At 37.6% G+C, this 18,654-nt stretch overlaps 1 protein-coding gene across 2 annotated transcripts in view; it reads right to left on the bottom strand.

Moving 5' to 3' along the window:
* Window positions 1-18,654, bottom strand: part of LRRC4C (leucine rich repeat containing 4C) — a 1,320,805-nt gene that overhangs the window by 1,105,558 nt on the left and 196,593 nt on the right. The window lies entirely within an intron of this gene.

Genomic DNA, 18,654 nt, shown 5'->3' with positions numbered 1-18,654 from the left:
GCAACCGTATCAAGGGCAAGAAAACAGTAGGGGAGAAGGTCTTATACTGCTTGAATCACAAGCTTCTCTTTTTGGTTTAGATGTGGCATTTTTAGCTGAGATTCCTAAATAAATGCCTCAGGTTTCTTCGTTTTGTTTACTAGGTTTTAACCGTTCTATTTCTTACTGTATTTACCTGCCAAATTTTGATTGAAGATGAACTCTACTGAGACCACTGACCATAGAACTTTACGCCATGAGTAAGACCGGATCTTGGGGCTATAGCATACTGCAGGCACCGGGACTCAAGGAGATAAATACTTGTGACTGGCTCAGGCTTTCTATCCATCAACAATAATGCTTAGCATTTATTAAACACCTACAACATGACAGGTGTTTTGCCTATATCACCTAAGTCTCACAGTCCCATAGTAGAAGTATGATGTGGTTAATGGAATGGACTCTGAAGTCACCCTTCCTAGTTTAAAACCTAATTTGTGCACCCTCCTCATCCTGAGACTTTGGCTGTGTTGCTCATCTTTCCTATCTTTCAGCTTTCTTCTCTCTAAAATGAGAATAAAATTAATATTCGCCTATTTAAGGTGTTGAGAATTATTAGCTAAAATATATTGTCATAGGATCCTTGGGGTGTCACTTTTCTGGTCAGAGACCTCTGTGGCCAGTGGTGCCTTTGCTTGAGTTTTACTCGGCCTGCTGCCCTTGTTCCGCCCACTCGGCCTGGCAGTCTGCACTGGGTTCGTGTTACTGGCCTGGATTCCATACCTGCCAAGGGTGAGTCAGGTCTGGAGCGTGGAATAGTGAGGGGTGTGTGAGTGAAGGAGCCTGGGGCCCAGCCATTGTGCACAGCCAGGCATCCCGGCGGAGGCATGGCAGGCAGCTCCAGGCACCAGCACGGGTGCTGGCTCCCTGGTACTGGCTCCCTGCGAGGCTGCAGCTAGACCAGGCATACCACAAGCAGCTTCCACGGCCAGCACTGGAGAACACGGTGGCACCTGAAAGCTTGGAGATGACAGGAGCTGCAGAGTTCCGAAGAGGGTATCACAGCCTGACTCAGGGATCTTCTAGGTCTGGGCCCCCAAAAGGGCTGCAGCTCTTCTCTCTTCTTTTTCTCATTGCCTGCCACATGGCAAGCAAGGAGAGTGTTTCAGTCCTGCTGTGTTACAGCTTTTCCAACCATGCCACTTGGCAGGTACTGAGTTCTTGTCCTGCATCCAGGAAGAATGAGGTATGCGCACAAGTGGAGGGTGGAGGGTGAGCAAGGCGAAAAAGTGCTTTATTGAGTGACAGAACGGCTTAGAGGAGACCCACAGTGGGTAGTTCCTCTCTGCAGGCAGGCAGTCCTGTTGTCTGCCCAAGTCTGGCTGAGGACAGGGATTTGTATAGGCTTCAGAGGAGAGGAAGTGGGTGCTGATTGGTCCTTGGGTGGCCATGGACAGGCCTGGAAAAGGCACCATAAGTTCTCACTCGGGTCCACAGAACTGGCAGCCCAACTCCCAGGCCTCAAGCCATCCCTAGCCTGAAGGTAAGGTTTCACCAGGGACCCTTTCCCCCCAGAAGCCTGTCGCCTCCTGCTGCCCTTAATCTGCCGTCCCTGGCACCCAGGATGTCCAGGCTGTCCATGCAGAGAGGGTGCCTGCAGTCCCTTGCCAAGTCACCCTTATCCCCCCTCCAGCCTCCCTCTCCAGCTCATCGGCACCCAAAGTCCAGAGTGGGCTGACGCAGCAGCGGGCTAGTGTGTGTCAGTGCTGCCCCAGCATGCACACACCTGGCTGGGTCACGACAGCGCCTGGGCTTGGCCACAACTTGGCTCTGAAATCAGAGCAGGCACTGGGATTAGGGAGAGGCAAGGCAGCAGGAGAGGGCACTTCCCAGCCTGTGGGGGTAGGGGGGCTTCCTTGGCCCCTGAGAGCGCAGAGATGTCCCATCCGCAGCCGTGGCTGGGCAGCTACAGCTGTGCTCAGGAGAATGGGACTCCCACCCTTCAACTTGGAAGCGGGTGGGATTTCTGCCTGTTCCCTGCTCCTGCCTGTCTGTGGAGCATGCAGCCCCAGCCATGCCTCCCCCACTGCAGCCAGTGTCACGGCAGTGGCCACTCCAGACTGGCTGCCACTGTCATCAATATCACGTATTTAGAATAGCCTGTCATCTTATATGGTTTACTATTATTTTTGTCTTTAATCCCTTTCTTCATTTCACTGAGAAGAAAAAGGAAGCTCAGAGGGTTTACCCAATTAATAAATGTCAAAGCTAGTATTAAGCTTTAGGGTTGACACCTCTAAAGTTGGTCAACACTCTGGGACAGGAACCATTTTGTGTTTCATTCGGGTAGAGAAATTTTGAATTATAAGAAACACCTTTTCAGAGTGTTCATTCCTAACATTTAAAAAGTAAGTTCATCTCTGAAAATGCCACTTACTGCAAATGTGGACATGTTTCTACCCCACCCGGTGAAAGTAGGTCACCGCTTCTCACCTTCCCATTATAGACTTCATTTCAGCTGAAGTGCAGGGCACAGTCAGCTTCTAGCTGCCTAACTACATTATGAGAACTACATTATTAAAGGGCTGTATAGTGTGAATCTGCGTTATAAGTGGTTTCATGAAAACCACAAAAGGAATACAATTAGTTTTTCATCTTTGGAAAGAAAGCTCTTAGTTTGATAGGACTAGAAGTCCCTCTATTGCTTTGGCTTTAATGTCCTCCTCCTTCCTAAAAATCCCTTCCAGGCTGTCCACAAGCCATTCTGTCCAAGTCAAAACTGTTCTCAAGTCACCACCAAGGTGGTTTCAAAATTAGATTAATTTGAGGTGAATTCTCATAAACATCTTTTCTTTCCTCTTGAGCTTCAATGTCTACTTAAGAACAAACACAAAGTCAACTCCAATGCTTTTTATAGTCCAAGCCCAATAAGAATTCCAATAAGCAATAATGTCTTTTTACTGCATTTTAGTACTAAAAACTAAGTGGTTCTAAGACCGCTGTGGCTGTTAGTACTTAAATGGCCGAATTATCTTAATTGTCTCAGAAGTGGTACTAAAGTTTGAAAAAGCAAGAGTGCCTATGTGAGAAGGAGAGGAAAATGCCATCATTATGTTCACTTTTCAGAAGGGAACATTTGTCTGCATTTCAGTCAACAACAAATCATTTTCCAGTAAATCAAAACTCAAAGAGGTGCGGGTGGCAAAGTTCTCTGGCATATGCTATCCGTGACTGAGTTGTAGTAAATTTAACTTTGCTGTGGAGAAAGCTACTGTGCAGAATTACGAGTCCATTTGATCCCAACTTAATCAAGTTGAAGTTCCAAGCTGGCCCATTTTGAGGCTGCGGCACACTGCATGACAATGCGTGAGACACATTTTTCTGTTTGGCAGAGAGCTCTTTGGACTCTTGATACCCAACTCAATGTCAAACGATGTCTGAGAGTCTTAGGGAGGCAGGGAGCTAGAATATACTCAAGCTGAGTACATCTCACAGAGAACCACTTACCTAACAGCAAAGGGAAAAGAGGGTGTGGATAAAATGGTAGAGTCAGGAACCCAGTAGATTCTTATCAAGCAAATAAGCTTATCTTCTATAACAAATAATCTCTTTTTTCATATTGATATCTTAATAAAGTAACAAATATTCTCTTGTCCCGAGTCCTAACGTCTTTACCAATATCCATAACATTTACTGTTCCTTCTCACTGCCTGCCAACTCCTGGAAAGAACTGTCTATACTAAGAGTTTATATGACCTTTCTCTCTATTCTCTTGGATGCATTCTTAGCAGGCCTTCACCCTCTATTTACACACAAAGGATTCTTGACGAATCACACTCGTCTTCGTTTTGAAATGCCCAATGATCATTTCCCAGTCCTTGGTTTACTTGACCTATCAACAACTCTTGGCAGAAGTGATTCATCCCTTATCTTCAGAATGCATTCTTATTTGGTTTTCAGAAGGGTCCTTTGAGTGGATTATCTTCCTACCACGAATATTCTTCATTCTCAGTAGTCTTGGTTGGATCTGCCCCATTGTCCCTACCTGTATGAAATGGAGTATCGCAGGAACCACCCACAGATCTATAATCTTCTTTCATTATGCTTACTTACTAAATGCTTCCACTCAATAGCATGACTTTAATTTTCATTCATATGCTGATGACCAAATTTACATCTCCAGTCTCAATCTCGCCTCTAAACTACAACTTTTTATTTGATAACTGTAATTAAAAGTTAGTAAGTATCTTAAAATTAAAGGTTCCCAAAGACATGCTTTATATCTGTTCCCTCCGAATCTAAAATGCAGTTTTTTCAATCAAAATAACTGGCAATTTCATTGTACCAGACCAAAACTTTTCTTTAATCTTTACTCCTCTTTCTCATATCTCACTTCCAATCTATCAGTAAATACTATTGGTTTTAGATTCAAAATATACTCTGAATTTGCCCACTTCTCACTGTAGCCACTGTTATCTCCCTGGTTCAAGATGCTGTCTTCTTATACTTGGATTCTTGTACAAGAGACTTCTAACCATTTTCCTTGCTTTTACCTAGGTATTATTTGGCATGTAGATGTCAATAACTGTTCTGAAACTTGAGTCAGATCAAATCATTTCTCTATTTGAAACCCACCTGTGCCCTCTTAAGTTATTCAGAGTAAATACAGAAAACTTACCATAACACAGCATCCTACCTTTTTGACTGCCTTTGCTTCCAATACCTCCCCAGCTTACACATCAGGTTCACACCAAGCTCCTTACTGTTCCTTAAACAGCCGTAGGATGTTCTCATCTGCAGGCCTTTGCACTTGCTGCTGTAACTGCTTAGAAGCACTTCTCCATGTGCTTTCATGAGGCTTCTCTTCAAAGATCCCTTTATCAAGAAAGCTTTCTATACTCCATATAAAATAGCATCTCTGGATCTATCATTTTTAGTGACTTTATTCTGCTTCATTTTTCTTTGTGACACTTATTATCACTTGACATATTTTGCATTTGTCACTGGCTATCTTCCCCAACTAAATATGAACATAATGTGGACTTCCTTTTCTTCACACTAACATTTTGAGTGCAAAGAATAGTGCCTGATCAGATCACCTGAGGTCAGGAGTTCGAGACCAGCCTGGCCAACATGGTGAAATCCCATCTCTACTGAAAAAGAAAAAAAACTACAAAAATTAGCCAGGTGTGATGGCAGCGCCTTTAATCCCAGCTACTTGGGAGGCTGAGGCAGAAGAATTGCTTTATCCTGGGAGGTGAAGGTTGCCGTGAGCTGAGATCATGCCTCTACACTCCAGCCTGTGCAACAGAGCAAGACTCTGTCTCAAAAAAAAAAAAAAAAAAAAAAAAAAAAAAAAAAGTGCCTGGCACCCAGGAACTTTTTAATAAGTTCCACAATTATCTGAATAGTTGTGAATAGTTGTTTCACAAAAGTTAGTAGAATCAACAAAATGAAACTTTCCCCTACATGATTTAAAAGGATATTTAAAAAGTCATTAAGAATGACACATTTTGGGAGTTTGTTGACTTTCAAAATATATAAAACTGGCAAGAGATCTCAGCAGGGAGAAGAGTTTCAGACCAATCTGCCTTCTGACACTACCTTGTGTCACTTTGTAAAGGTCATCGATATTTGAAATAAAAATTTCCTTGACATAATAGAGAGTGAGTCCTGGCAAAATAATTATTAAATATTGATTTAGAGAAATCCAATGGTTCAGGCATTCTGAGATACGGGGACAGGGAGCCAAAAATTACTGGCTTGTGATGACTTGGCATTTTTTTTTTAGCTTGCTTGAAACCATCATTAGCTGTGTGAATCCATAAGGCACATGCTCAGTACGTTTGGCTGAGTGTTCTACTCCCAATAACACTTCTCCATAACTATTAACATAAAACCACCTCAAATTAATGGCTCTGCTAAATTAAACCTGACGTGGTTCAAAATGCAAGTGAATCTGTTTTCAATTCCACAATCACTCGTCACTCTTGTTTTATTAATTCTAGAGGCAGAAGAAACTTAAGATGTATTAACTTTGTTAAACAAAATCTGATTTTTATGACTCACCTGTCAGTCTTCACAGTTCAGCAAATTTTTAAAAATATTTTACAGCATTTTCTATATTATCTCTGTAGACATTTATAGAGAGTTCTCTGATTTTTTTATATGATATAGCTGAAAAAATTGTTAATTTTTGTAGACCTTTAATGTATCTATTAATTCTTATTTTACTTTAGACTCAACCAAAAATAAGAAGCCAAACAATACAAAACCCCAAACTTCAAATGATAAAGTATTTATTTTACAAAAGCATTTTGCTTACCCTTTGAACACAGATTTGACATATCATCACCTTCACATTTAAAATGTCTCAGGAAAATAGTTCATGCCTACCATTAAGAAGGAGGTTTTATTTCATGAGATGCAGCAAATAAGGACACAAACAAAATATATCACAGCACGAACTCTTCTAAATCTCATCGCTAACATCTAATTCTTCGCTGTAGAACTCACTGTCTGCCCTGCCTCCTGAGACCTGGATTAGTCTGTTTCTTCCCCCCACATGTCACCATTCTGCCTCTTCCTAATTGTTTTGTCCTAATATCTCTCTGTATAAAGTGTGTGTCCATTGTCATTAAAATATGTGTCCTGTTTCCCCTTGCTTATCACTTACTCCTTCCTCCTTTTGTATTATTCTGAGTCATTTAGCACTCACAGCTTAATAGAAGTATTTTTGGAAACAATATACTCAATAATATATGGCCAAATGTGCATGATCACATTTTGTAGGGAGCAATTAAGAATTGTGAAACAGCCTGGACTAATTTGGAGCCAACGTACCAGAATTGACTGACAAAAATGAGTATTAATTATCGTTCCTTGCCTCTTTACTACTGCTGAGTTTAATTTTCATGGCCTTCATATTACCAAAGTAACACAAAAATGAACCATTCTTGTGGGTTTACCATAAGATGATAAAGGCGGAGCGTTTGAATAAATATTGTAATTGAATATTGTTATGCTGTGTAACTAACATTTGTCTCAAGTAGAAAAAAATAAGCTATATAGGCATTATATTCATAAGGTATTATGTGATAATTAAAAACAAAAATGGAAAAATGTTTAGGACAAATGAAAAAACATGTAGACACACTTCAGAAATATGCATGCCAGGTGTTAATATGAAAAAAAAATTGAACAGTAATATACAGAAACAAAAATAATCTTTCTTTTAGGGCTGTAAGATGTCAAAGTAAGAAGGCACCACAAGGAGTTAAACAGGCAAGAAAAGCTTTATTCAAAACATTGCAACAGGGAAGAGGGATTGAATTCAACTCTGTTGAAACAAAAAGCAGGGGGGGTTTGAGTGCTGGGCTAACCTGGTAGAAAAGTGCTGGAAGATGTCGAAGAGAGGTTGGTCAATATGTTTACTAATTGGTACTTGATAAAGTTAGACTCCTACCTTTTAACAGAAACTGGGAGCGTGTACCCTATCTTTCTTGGTTACATTTTGAAGAGATGGCTCCTAGGTCCTTGAAAATACATTCTTGAGCTATAAAACTGGCAAGCTGGGAGAATATTTACATCCCAAAGTAGCAGAGAAAGAGTTTATAATTGTGTTTTAAAGTAAGTTATCTAAGAAAAGGGAATCAGGACCCAATAGTCAGGAGAAAGCCTTTTTAAAGTTTAGTGAAGCCAAGAAGAATATTAAAGTCTTCTTCATTTTGTTTCTATAATTGCAATCTCAAAAGCAACAAAAAATGCCCTATTTAATAAGTGCCTTAGTCTGCTCGCATGATGCTAATAAAGACATACTTGAGACTGAGTAATTTATAAAGGAAAGAGATTTAATTGACTCACAGTTCCACATAACTAGGGAGGTCTCACAATCATAACAGAAGGTGAATGAGGAGCAAAGTCACATCTTACATGGCAGCAGACAAGAGAGCTTGCACAGGGGAACTCTCTTTATAAAACCATCAGATCACATGAGACTTATTCACTGTCACAAGAACAGCACGTGAAAGATCCACCCCCATGATTCAATAACCTCCCACTGTGTCCCTCCTACAACACGTGGGAATTATGGGAGCCACAATTCAACATGAGACTTGGATGGTGACACAGCCAAACCATATCATTAAGTTTTTAACTCACCGAAATGTTATTTTGAACAAAAGAGTCAAGACGATCACTCACATGACTATTTCTTAAAAATAATTTTATATGGTTGGTGAGTGCAATATTCCCTAATGTAGACCAACTTTGAAGGCACCAATGGAACAGATCTGAGGATATCCATTGCCCCTACTTTTGGCTTTCTAATTCCTCAGTAAGTAAAATATCAGATTACTGGATTGGTCTGTACATTATAGTCATTAAAATGAGTAAACACTACCACAGAATTCTCTTGGCTAATTCTTTTCACTTTCTTTAATTATCCTTCCCACTAAAATTTCAATGTTCATTAAGAAAAGCTGCTCTAAGTAGCTCCTGTGACTCCAGTTAACTATTAAGTATTTAAACCTGTACTTCTGAAAAACATTTCGTACGAGTACATGTTTACTCATATTGTGAGTCTGACAATATTACAGAGTTATCATACTTTTACCCAGGAGCTTTTAGTCTAAGCTGCATTTTATTTTACAAGAACCAGTGTGATAATAGGCTAAAAGTCTTGACCAGGTAATAAAGAGAATTGGTTTCTTGTCCCAGCTCCATGATGAAATAGGTGTATAACACTAACCAAGTCTTGTCACGTCCCTGGCCTAACAGCACAGTTCCAAATCTGTAAAATGAAAGTGTTAAGCTTCAAAATTGCTAAGACCTCTTTCAGCTGTAATATCTTATGATTCTAAGAATCTACCACCTTACAAGATCCTTGTGAGGCAAAAGTTAGTTTATGTTTGTTCAAGTTTTAGGTAACATAGAACTCTGCACTCTAAAAGAGTCAAAAGACTAATGTTGGCGACAGTTTTAGAATAGGGATCCACCACCCTGGAAAGCACTCTTTAGTGAACCAAGCACAGGGCCATTTTAATTTCCCTAAGCCCCTTCTATGGAAGTTTCTAGAAATAATCATGTTGCCACGCTTTAACTCTTATATTAACAGCTGAGTTTTTACGTGTCAATTTACTGTCTGTATAGGGCCCACTCAGTTTCCATCATATTACAAAAGTCTGGAATCATTGATCTACATGGATCAATCAGTACTGAGTTTGACATATATTCATTTTAATGGAGTGGAGAGAAACATCTTCAAAGTCCTGAAATATTGTTTAGGTCAGGTCACATTTAAAATTTGAGCTATCAGAAATGCAAGACCCAAACCTAAATAAAATGAACTAGTCATCTAAAAAGAAACACATCCTTTGTGACATACCCAAAAATCAGAATTGCTCAAATGACAGAAGTCACATTTTATGAGTTGTGCTCTTATCTGGTTACACAAGGGGCCATAATATTAATGTTCCCCTTCAGAAATTTGTATAACTATCTACCTTTACTCCAAGACCATCTACTCCTGAGGAACAATGTGTAAGAAATTTGGATGTGAGGTGGTTTGAAACAGCCCCTATTGAAACTTGCTAGAGAAAGCACTGAAAATTCCACGTGCTCCATGGTATAGAATCTTCCTCAAACTTCACACTCTTTGAGAACGGCAAAGCTTTTTAATTTAAAATGCTTCTAACCATTCTTGCTTTGCTTTAGTGGACTGTGATTATAAAACTTTCATCATCCCAGACTGCCAAATAGAATATACCAAGCAACTGATTCCATCACGGACCTTGTTCCCCAAGTGGAAAACCAAGGTTGTATGACATCTGAGTCTGAGAACATTTCAGAACGTTAAAATGGTTAGAATAAACGTACTGTGTGTTTAGTATGCACAGAAAACTGCTTATTTTCCTGAGTTTGTTGCAAGGGTAAAATTAACCTATGAAAAACTAAATAGGTAATGCAAGTCAGAACACTATACCATTCCCTGAAAGTTCAACAAGGCTTGGCATTTTCCCTTACCAGTGTTCCAATGAACAGCTATTTGGATACCTGCCAAATGAATGAAGCACAATACAGATGGATTCTTTTCTCTTTTTTCTAAATTATATTCCTCAAGTTGTTTGTCTTTAACCTTCAGAAAGCCCTGTGCCCTTATCGGCCAAAATGATCTGAGCGGGGTGCTTAGAAGTAATTTTAAAATACTATCAACTAATAAAAACAAACACAAGAGCGACAAAAAGCTTAAAGACCTGGCTATAGTAGAGATTTTAAAGGGAATGACCCCAGGGGAAAACTAACTGATCTTGGTTTATTTATCCCAGGCAATAAATCACCATCTAGACAAATTGAGGCATATTGAGACTTGGTTGCTTAATGGATAATCCATTGACCTTTTAATCCCCTTAAATCTTTTTCTGTATTCATTTTTATGTACCAGGCAGCATGTCACATGCCAGGCAAAATTGTTGTTCCAGGAAGAGGTGAGGTTGTAAAAGAGAACAACTGGGGCACCATAGCTATTATGCCCCCCTCTGACATCCTCCTGATAACCTGGAAAAACTGAGAATAAGGGTAGAAGGGAATTTTTCATAGCATATTATGTAAATATATATATATATGTACTCTTTTTCTATAACTCTTAAGTTAAACATAGATTAAACAACTCTGCTACATCCCAGTGTGTGGCCAATGAGGTGTCTGGATCAAGTGGAAATACCTTGATTCTCTAGATGTGCTCTTTTAGGAGTCAGCCTACACTAGCAATCTGAATTCAGGTAGTCAATACAATTTATTTCTCAACCACAAGAAGCAGAGTAGCTTGATAATATCAAATATACCAAATTGAAAGCTCATTTTAGGAAAAACAAAAGGGCAACTTCTTTGGAGTGTCTGTAACAAGAAGGAAACATTTTTAAAATCTAAAGCTCTGAATATGATAAAATGTATTTTATAAAAATAAATTCCAAATGGTAGTTTAACAGAAAGCAGATTGATATTTTAAAGGCTGGCTCTGTCTGTTTGTTTCTTTATCCAAAGCATTCTCACCTTTCACAGAAACACAGTATTGCTGCCAACACTCCTGCATAGCTCAGTCACTCCGGGTGATAACATAACCAAGTATTGTGTTCAGAGTAATCAATCAATCAATCCATCCAGGAAAATGAGCAAGTCTCACTCAGCAGGTTCCTACTCTGCAGGAAGTAACACACTATTGTCCTTACTCTTCTGAACCTTATCCAAATCAGTAAACCAATCAGTTACTCCCTCATACTACCAGTGTTGGTAGATAAAATGACAATTGCATTGTTTAGTCAACCATTCCAACCATCAACTGGCATCAAGGCCCATCATCTTGCACAATGCCCACCTACACAGTTGTACTAAGTTAGAGATCCAAAAAAGGAAAGTGGTTACAGCAAACCCAGAGATTAGTAAAAAAAAATAGATTCATAGCATTAAAAAGTAATCAGCATCTATCCACACAGATCAACCGATATGTAAAAAGGAGACTTATCCAGTTTTGGACAATAGAGGAACATTTCATTAACATTAAAATAACCACCTCTCATATCATGTGTGTTGTTTCACATTGAGAGGAAGTGATCAAAGTCTGTTTAGATCACCCTGAAAATCTACCACAATTTAAGGCTGTAGACCATAAAATCTTTCAGAACAGAACATGTCTTTATGCAATTAATCAAGGTATTGAAGTTCAAGAGTGACTTCTAATGGTCATGTGGCTACTTAGTGGAAGAGTATATATTACATATAAAACTCCAGAGGTCCTCAGACATAATTTCTCTTTATTATACCAAACATGCAAGGTGATCATAGGTTACTGGCATTTTAAGCTTTCATTAAGAAGCTTGATAGAGAATACAAAAATTGAGATAAAAATGGGACCCAATCTAAAAGGAAAACTTATCCTTAAATATCAAGCAACCAAACCACCATGAACACCCATGAGTGATCAGGGCTTGTTCTTGTCTTGGTGTTCGTGGTGGATAAAACACTACTATCACATATTGAGTATCCAACTCAGCTCAAGCAACCAGCCATCCCCTACCCCCAAAATCAGAGAACAAAAGAGTGTATCATACAGCCCAACTATTTAGTAGGAGAAATAAGTAGGAAAGAACTTGGAAAGGTGAAAAATGTGAAAGACAAGAAATATACTCTACAAAGTTGGAGTTGTGGTTAAAAAGAAAAGAGTAAGATTCAAAATGCAGCCTCACCATCAGGCTGGGACACAACCACATTCCTCACAGAGACAGATGGCACACTTAACTCGGTTAAGTTCAGGAGGAAATATTTATAAAGGTACATCCAGCTGTTGGGAAGCCATGAGGCATGGTTCAGCGCCTACTTGAGTGATAGAAGAACACTAGTTATTTTCACTAGGTCTGAAGAGATGTGTAGAACATAAAGATAGAGAATTCTGATATTTAGTGAACATTGGTTTATGACTTATATGCCTCTTGCTTTCTTCCTACCATTTCCTGCCAATGGGCATTAAGCTGTGAAAATCCAACCGGTCACCAGGGGGCAAAGGAGCTAGAAGGTGGAGAGTGAATCTGGGGAGACAACCAGTTCTAGACCTGTACTGAAACCTATTTCCAAGTGTGTCCTTCTGCTCTCTCATCCATGGCTCTGCTTTGCCAGAGTGACTTTGTTCATATCTGCCACCTCCCTGCATCTAGTTCAGCTTTCACCGTTTTCATGAAAATTTACCAATCCTTCATATGAAATTAGTTAGTAATACCTGCCTCACAGGAAGCGTGCAATAAATATGAGTTCCTTTCTTTTCTTGTATCTATAAATCCATTTTTTCATGGTGTGTTTGTGTGCTTAAAAATTTTTATTATTTAGAAAAAGAAAGAAAAGCCTCATGAGCTAGATAATGATATATAATTCTAAAACAAAACTTGTAGATTAGTAAGTAAGGACTGAATGAGTCCGTATACAAAAAAAGAACAAGAGGAACCCGATTTCAACACATGGTGCTGAAATATAATATCTGAATTTCTGTAATAGCTTTAACGTGAGTATGACGCTCCCTGATTGCCTAGGGAATAAATTGCAGGATAATTAAACACCTGAAGAATCAATATATTTTCCAGAAAGCATTACATTATATATTTGGTATTTTAGTTATGGCACTGAGGGTTAGGAAGGCTTGATATATCTGCAAGGGAAGAAGACACTGGTATATGTTAGCCTTCACGAGTTCTCTAAGAACTTAGAAATCTATTTCATACCACCTACCCTTCTCTCTGACACTTGAATAGGCCAGGACAAGTAGCAAAACAAACAGATCTGATAGAATTTTAAAATGTTTTAATGGTCTATTATCTCATGACATAAGACAGACAACTGAAGAAAACATTGGGATATATCTTAAACTCGTCTTTGGATTTTATCTTATTCTGTTTTATTTTTTTTCCTTTACAGTCATGTGTAACATCTCACTTGCTAAATATATATATATATGTATATGTATATATATACACGCACATATATATGTATATGTATATATACACACACATATATATACATATATATAAATATTGAGAACAAGGTTATATTTATATCTTTTAGAAGGAAGGAACTCAATAAATTTTAGCTGAATTGAATTGAGTAAAAATATAATTGACATAAAAATCCACTGGCTTCACTGGGATTAAATAAAACATAGGCATTTTTACTAATGAACAGCAACATCAAAATTTGCCCATTAACACTCTAGAATATGTTTTGCCTTCAACTCGAAATTAGAATGCCCTGATATTAGACAATGTCTGCCTTTGGTTCTCAGAGCTGAGTTGTACTGGAGTGCCTTGTATGAAAATAATTCCCACTGCTTCTGTTCAAATAATCTAAAAATAAACATACACTTTTTTTCTGAGGGTTGTAAGTTAAGCAATATGGCTTAGAAGTTTCAGCTCACCATTTCTTTAGACAGAAGGGATGCTAAAGAAATTTGCTTGCTAAAAAGAATCTGTAAGAGTAGACTATACGCTTTCTACTCTCTGTATCATATACTGAGCAAAACTTTCATCAGTGACAGTTGATTATGTTGAGGGCAGTGAGAGTTTATATCAAAGGAACCTTAAAAGTCTGGTGAATTCTAACTTCTCAAGTAGCGATAACTCAGAGACCCTTTATTGATCACAGATTCTTCTTCTCTTCCCCATATAAAGACATTTTCAAATCTCTCTTCTAGCATTTTGTATTATTTTCCCCATGAAAGACATCAGCACGTGTGAGTTAACTTTTTAACTTACTGGGACATAGTTGTGTTATTTAACTATCTAACATCATTCTTAGGAAATTTACATTCCCTATAGATTTTGGAAATGTGTACACCATCAGATCAATTTATTCTTGTCTGTAAGTGTCTTTTATGAAACAATTATATCTAGAAGCTGATTTTAAAGAATGCCCAATTGATTATTTTTCCTTCTAAGTTCTGCATATTAGGCCCAACAATCTGGGATATAGAAAAAGAAGGCATTGCTTAATCATGTACACTCAAATGCAGTTCAGACTTTTAAAGTAAATCACCCTATTGTGAGCCACACTGGGCCTAATCATGTCTGATTTATGAAGTGTGGCCTATTGTGAGTTAGCAGAACATTCTTAGGCCACTCAAACATCCTGGGTTTCAGGCCAGTGTCTAAATCTTACTACTGTGTAGCTGCGAACTATTTACTTATCCATCTCTGAACTTCACTCTTCTTGCAAATCATAATAAGATAATTCCTTTGGTGGTATTTTCTTAAAAAATCAAATAAGATAAAGGAAATGTATGCATTTTAAAAGACTGTTAGTTAATTACAAGCCAATCGGGCTTTATGAGTCTAATTCCCTGCATTCTGTTAATATGCTGTTTTTAATCTAGTGAATTCTATGGTGCAGTGAAGACTGGACTTTGGCATCTAATAGCTGTAGGTGCAAATCTCAGGTTCACTACTCTACAGCTGTGTATTTTGGGCAGATTTCTTAAGCCCTCAGGAGATTATTTTTGTCATTTGTTTTAAAGGAAAGAATTAGGACTTTTTCTTACGGATATGCTGCCTCTCACATAGTAGTCTTTCCTCTGTCATTAACTACTTGTCTATAACTTTCTTCTATTGTACTCTTTCCTCAAAATACATAATGCAAAAATACCTTGCATGTTTCTAGATCCTACAATTTAGAAATTGAGAGCTCACAAAAGTTTACAAGAGAGTTACAAGGAGAGTTAATGGCTTGGAAAATAGGATATGTGAAGGAAGTTTCAAAGACACTGGATCATTTGATACTTAGCAGAAAACCAAGAGTGGAATTGAAAACGTCTTCTTAGAAATAAAGATAAGGAAATGGAATGAAGATCGTCTCCATCCATTCATGAAGATGAGAGACAAGCAGTGAGATTGACTGCAATTGCATAATTTTCCAGTTAAGGATGTCAGGTGGAATATACAAATCAAATCTTTACTTCCTCTGAGACCCACTGTTAAGCACCATAAGGACAGTACAGAAAAAAACATATATATATGTGTGTATATATGTGTGTATATGTATGCATATATATATATTGTGTATATATGTATGTGTATATATTTTTCTCTTCTTAAAGGTAATAAGCTACAAGGAAAGAGAATGGGGAAGAACAAAAACAAAACTTAGGAAAATAGAAAGGAAAAAGACAAGTGGTAACTGATTGAGCAGACTGAAAAAGTTGAACCCAAAGCTAGCAGTAGAGAATACTGATAACCTCATTCATACCACAGAACTTGCTATTCTCCAGGTATCTGAAAGTTTTAATGCAGAAACTCAAGCCAGGAAAACTGATTGAAAGTATATATAAGACGTTATTAGATCTTCCCCTAGTCCTCATAGTCTAGTAACTGCACTTTCTCTTCTTAGGTAGAATATTGGGTATTTATTATTATTCTCTTTAAGGCAGAATATTGGATATTTATTATTCTTTTGCCAGCATAAACAGAGGGTCTGCTGTTTTAAAAGTTTGTGCTTCTCCAAAATTCATGTTGAAACTTCATTTCCAATGTAACAGTATTGAGACATAGGACCTGTAGTTGGTTATTAAGTCCTAGGGGCTTGACAGAGTCTTGTCCCCCTTTTGACGCCCCTTACCCTTCTGCCAGGTGAGAACACTGCATTCACCTTTTCCACCTCAGCAACAAGGCACCACCTTTGAAGCAGAGAGTAAGCTTTCATCAGACAGCTAATCTGCTGAAGTCTTGGTTTGAAACTTCCTTGCCTTCAGAACAGTTGAAAATAAATTTTTATTATTTATAAATGACCTAGTATAAGGGTTTTTTTTTTTTGGTTTTTTTGTTTGTTTGTTTTTGTTTTTTGGTAGCAGTAGGAACATAGTGAGATCAAGTCTCTGCACTGGGAGACATCAGACAAACTTGAAAGTGGAATAGCAAACTGGAAATAGAGGGATTAAGTTAAATTAGACATATTGAGTGGAGAAATTCCTCAATATTCTTCTCCCATTTGGTTCACAGATAGGGTATAAATTATAAAATTATATATAAATTATATAATTTATAATTCAAGCCAGTGTACTCTTGAGAAAAAAAAGGAAATACTATTAATAGTCGTTTATTTTGGAATATGTTATAAAGTACACATCTACCAGGTAAACGGGGGCTTGTAGGGCTATGGACCTCATTCCTGGAACTCTAGTGGGCAGAGAGATTAGACGTCTTGTCTGAGGGACTATGAAGAATGCAAGAGAAAATACATGAAGAGGAAAACATTCAGGATTTCCAAAGGAAACAGCATGATCAGGTGGTTCTGCAGTGGAGACCATATTCAATGTGTTTCCACTATGAATAACATTCACAAATTAAAATAAGATAAAACCTATATAATGATTTTATTCAAATTATAACCAGAACTGTTGGGAGAAAAAAAAGTGTGCATTCCAGGATGGAACTAGGGAAGTTCTAACGGAGAGAAAAATCTTCATCCTCTGTGGGGAGAAGTTAATAGATAACACCTAAAGGTTAAAAGTAAAATCCCGGAATAGAAGCATGCTATTTACAAATATGGAGATAAGTTTTAAAAAAAATTGCTAAAATAAGTGAGATACACTTTAGAGAATAGAAAATGATAGGGCCAGGAACTCCTATTTTTATAACAAATGTAGTACACTATTTGACCTTTTAATGTAAAGACTGGCCTACTATGGTCTTCAGGCCAAATTTCAATGGCCAGATTTTGTTTGAAAAAAATTTAAAAATTTTCCAGTGACACAGCGTGCCCATTCATTTTCATATTTCTCTGGCTGCTTACATAGTACAACTACAAAGTTGTTGTAGTGCCACATAATAGATATTTTACACTCTGTATTTTATATCATTTTATAGTGATGAGGGTGCAGATGTTAATTCTTTTTCAAGTTATTTTTGAGTCAAAAAATCAATAATAAATGTTGACATGAAGTCCTCCCAGGAGCATAGGTTTCACGTGCTCTGAAAGATTATATAATTTATAATTCAAGTCAGTGTACTCTTGAGAAAAATATAATCTCCACTTTATATAGCCCACAGAATCTAAAATATCTATTATGTGGCACTATAAAGAAAACGTTCTGCTGACTGCTACCCTATACTACGGACAGGGACAGTTGATTTAAAAAAAAAAAAAATAGAAAAATAGTGACATCAAATACATCCCAAACAGGGAACGCTTCTAAGTACCAGAATGATGAGTTGAACAAAATTGAGGGCGTCTCTTTCTTGGAGTCCTGCAGGGACACAACCATTTTATCATCTAAAGTACTATCAGTTATCCTACTTAAAGCCAGGATAATAAAATGGTTGCTATATCCAAGAAAACAGCTACCCCGTACTTCAAATCAAGCAAAGTAAATTCTTATCATTTTATTTTATTTTATTTTATTTTATTTTAGATATTCACCAGTTTTTGCTCAGTTGTCTATTTGGCTCAAAATATAAATTGCAGATTTTCTGGAAATGTTTTTGAAATAATAGCTTCTGTGTACCCACCCACAGGTCTATTAGCAAGAATAAAATAGGAGGTAAAAGTCTTCTGAAAATGTGGCTCTCAGAGGAACTCAATGACAGAGCCCAATACTCATTTCTTACCTGAGAATTTAAGTGTTTTCCTGGGGGAGAATCCTGCATAATATTTTATCCTGTCTTTCTTGTTCAATTTCTTTCACATCACATTATCTTAACATACACCACTGCCTCTTAGTGTCGTGTTGCTTATATGCTTCCTAATAAGCTACTAGTTAAAACAACAATGATCTACCATGTTTGGGTCACACAGGAAATAGCACCTTACAAGGTCAATAGATTTTCATTCCTTGCCTCTACCTAAGGTTTCAACATCGGTTGTGTTTCAAATGAAATTTACTAACCAAAACTATTGGTTTGAAAATAATTCTTTCAGAGCAAGTGAAACCTATGCTCCTGGGAGTACTTCATGTCAACATTTTTTATTGATTTTTTGACTCAAAAAGAACTTGAAAAAGAATTAACATCTGCACCCTCATCACTATAAAATCACATGCAATAATTTAAGATTTGTGAACAAGTGAGTATTCTACTAATACGAACAGTCTAAAATGTAATTTTTATTTTCTGAGATCAAAATTTGGCCTTGACTAGAACATACAATTTGTAC

Source organism: Theropithecus gelada, chromosome 14, assembly GCF_003255815.1.
Source record: "Theropithecus gelada isolate Dixy chromosome 14, Tgel_1.0, whole genome shotgun sequence".
Classification (NCBI taxonomy): Eukaryota; Metazoa; Chordata; class Mammalia; order Primates; family Cercopithecidae; genus Theropithecus; species Theropithecus gelada.
The sequence above is the reverse complement of the archived record's forward strand: the minus strand, read 5'-3'. Positions and strand labels throughout refer to the sequence as shown.